The sequence below is a fragment of the Rhinoderma darwinii genome, chromosome 3 (genome assembly GCF_050947455.1).
Source record: "Rhinoderma darwinii isolate aRhiDar2 chromosome 3, aRhiDar2.hap1, whole genome shotgun sequence".
NCBI lineage: Eukaryota > Metazoa > Chordata > Amphibia > Anura > Rhinodermatidae > Rhinoderma > Rhinoderma darwinii.
In genome coordinates this window covers 54,820,748-54,824,711 of record NC_134689.1, presented here as the reverse complement: position 1 = coordinate 54,824,711, position 3,964 = coordinate 54,820,748, and positions in this window count along the sequence as shown.

Below are 3,964 nucleotides of genomic sequence, written 5' to 3'. Positions count from 1 at the left end.
ATTGTATGGCAGTATAATGAGATGGATGAGGGTGCTGTATGGTGGTGATATTTGGCATGGTATGGCAAATTATACTGTAAAGGATCTGCCAGACACAGCTTCTGTGTCGGCCCCGTGGTTAATCAGTCTACATCTGCTCCTAGGTCTGATAGAGTGACTCGATCTGCTACCACTCAGGCTGGTAGGCTGAGGAGTGGGAGAACCTATCACAGCCTGGCCAGACGGTTCTAGCTCCCGCCCTCGGTCTATTTATACCTTCATTTGCTGCTTGTCTTTGACTGTGATTCTCTCTTGTTTCCTGGCTCTGCTGCTCCTGCTATTACTATTGACCTCTGCTTCATATCGACCCTGGCTTTACTGACTACGCTCTTGCTCTGCGTTTCGTACCTTGTACACTCCTGGTTTGACTCGGCTCGTTTACTACTCTTGTTGCTCACGGTGTTGCTGTGGGCAACTGCCCCATTTCCCTTAGCTTCTGTGTGCCCTTGTCTGTTTGTCTGTCGTGCACATATTGAGCGTAGGGACCATCGCCCAGTTGTACGCCGTCGCCTAGGACGGGTCGTGCAAGTAGGCAGGGACTGAGTGGCGGGTAGATTAGGGCTCACCTGTCTGTCTCCACACCCCGTCATTACACATACAATGCCAAATATCACCACAATACAGTGCCCTCAACAATCTCATTATACCGCCTTACAATGCCAAATATCACCACCATACAGCACCATCATCCATCTCAAACTGCCATACAATGCTAAATGTCACCAACATACAGTATCCTCATCCATCTCATCATACTGCCATACAATACCAAATATCACCACCATACAGCACACTCATTCATCTCATTATACTTCCATACAATGCCAAATATCACCACCATACAGCAACCTCATCCATCTCATTATACTGCCATATAATGCCAAATATCACCACCATACAGTGCCCTCATTCATATCATCATACTGCCATACAATGTCAAATATGGATGGAGGGTACTGTATGGTGGTATTTCGCATTGTGTGGCAGTATGGATGAGATGGATGAGGGTAATTTATGCTGTTGGTATTTGGCATTGTATGAAAGTATGATGAGATGAATGAGGGTACTGTATGGGGGTGATATTTGGCATTGTATGGCAGTATGAGATGAATGAGGGTACTATATGGTGGTTATATTTGGCATTGTATGGTAGTATGATGAGATGGATGAGGGTACTGTATGGTGTTATATTTGGTATTGTATGAAACTATGATGAGATAATTGAGGGTACTGTATGGAGGTGATATTTGGCACTGTATGGCGTTATAATGAGATGAATGAGGGTGCTGTATGGTAGTAATATTTGGCATTGTATGGCAATATGATAAGATGGATGAGGGTGCTGTATAGTGATGATATTTGGCATTGTATGGTAGTATGATGAGATGGATGAGGGTACTGTATGGTGTTATATTTGGTATTGTATGAAACTATGATGAGATAATTGAGGGTACTGTATGGAGGTGATATTTGGCACTGTATGGCGTTACAATGAGATGAATGAGGGTGCTGTATGGTAGTAATATTTGGCATTGTATGGCAATATGATAAGATGGATGAGGGTGCTGTATAGTGATGATATTTGGCATTGTATGGCAGTATGATGAGATGGATGAGGATACTGTATGGTGGTGATATTTTTGGACCTGAATGGTAGTATGATGAGATGGATGAGGGTACTGTACGGTGGTGGTATTTGGCATTGTTTGACAGTATGATGAGATGAATGAGAGTACTGTATGGTGGTGATATTTGGCATCATTTGACAGGATAATGAGATGGATGAGGGCACTGTATGGTGGTGATATTTGACATTGTATGGTAGTATGATGAGATGGATGAGGATACTGTATGGCGGCGATATTTGGCATTGTATGGTAGTATGATGAGACGGATGAGGGTACTGTATGGTGTCGATATTTGGTATTGTATGATGAGATGGATGAGGGTACTGTATGGCGGTGATAATGATATGGATGAGAGTGGTGTATGATGGTTGTATTTGGCATTCTATGGTAGTATAATGAGATGGATGAGGATACTGTATGGCGTGGATATTTGGCATCATTTAACAGAATAATGAGATGGATGAGGGTGCTGTATGGTGGTGATATTTGGCATTGTATGGTAGTATGATGAGATGGATGAGGATACTGTATGGCGGTGATATTTCGCATTGTATGGCAGTATGATCAGATGGATGAGGGTGCTGTATGGTGGTGTTATTTGGCATTGTATGGTAGTATGATGATATGGATGAGGGTACTGTATGGTGTTGATATTTGGTATGGTATCACACTATGATGAGATGGATGAGGGGACTGTATGGTGGTGATATTCGGCACTGTATGGCGGTATAATGAGATTAATGAGGGTGCTGTATGGTGGTGAAATTTGGCATTGAATGGCAGTATGATGAGATGGATGAGGGTGCCTTATAGTGGTGATATTTGGCATTGTATGGCAGTATGAGATGGATGAGGGTACTGTATGGCGGTGATATTTGGCATTGTATGGTAGTATAATGAGATGGATGAGGGTGGTGTATGGTGGTGTTATTTGGTATTGTATGGTAGTATGATGAGATGGATGAGGGTACTGTATGATGGTGAAATTTGGTATTGTATGTCACTGATGAGATGGATTAGGAGACTGTATGGTGGTGATATTTGGCATTGTATGGCAGTGTAATGAGATGGATGAGGGTGCTGTATGGTGGTGATATTTGGCATTGTATGGCAGTATAATGAGATGGATGAGGGTGCTGTATGGTGATGATATTTGGCACAGTATGGCGGTTTAATGAGAAGAATATGGGTGCTGTATGTTATTGATATTTGGCATTGTATGGCAGTTGGATGAGAGGGATGAGGGTACTGTATGATGGTTGTATTTGGCATTCTATGGTAGTATAATGAGATGGATGAGGATATTGTATGGCGTTGATATTTGGCATCATTTGAGAGGATAATGAGATGGATGAGGGCACTGTATGGTGGTGATATTTGGCATTGTATGGCAGTATGATGAGATAGATGTGGGTGCTTTGTAGTGGTGATATTTGGCATTGTATTGCAGTATGATGAGATGGATGAGGGTGCTGTATGGTGGTGTTATTTGGCATTGTATGGTAGTTTGATGAGATGGATGAGGGTGCTGTATGGTGGTGATATTTGCTATTGTATGACACTATGATCAGATCGATGAGGGTACAGTATGGTGGAGATATTTGGCACTGTATGGCGGTATAATGAGATGAATGTGGGTGCTGTATGGTAGTGATATTTGACATTGTATGGCAGTATGATGAGATGGATGAGGGTGCTGTATAGTGGTGATATTTGGCATTGTATGGCAGTATGATGAGATGGATGAGGGTTCTGTATGGTGGTGGTATTTGGCATTATATGACAATATGAAGAGATGAATGAGGGTACTGTATGATAGTGATATTTGGTATTTTATGGCAGCATCATGAGATCGATGAGGATACTGTATGGTGGTGATATTTGGTATTGTATGGCAGTATGAGATGAATGAGGGTACTGTATGGTGGTTGTATTTGCCATTGTAAGGTAGTATGATGAGATGGATGAGGGTGCTGTATGGTGGTGATATTTGGTATTGTATGGCAGTATGAGATGAATGAGGGTACTGTATGGTGGTTGTATTTGCCATTGTAAGGTAGTATGATGAGATGGATGAGGATACTCTATGGCGGTGATATTTGGGATTATTTAAGAGGATAATGAGATGGATGAGGGCACTGTATGGTGGTGATATTTGGCATTGTATGGTAGCATGATGAAATGGATGAGCATACTATATGGTGGTGATATTTGGCATTGTATGTCAGTATAATAATATGGATGAGGGTGCTGTATGGTGGTGTTATTTGGCATTGTATGGTAGTATGTTGAGATGG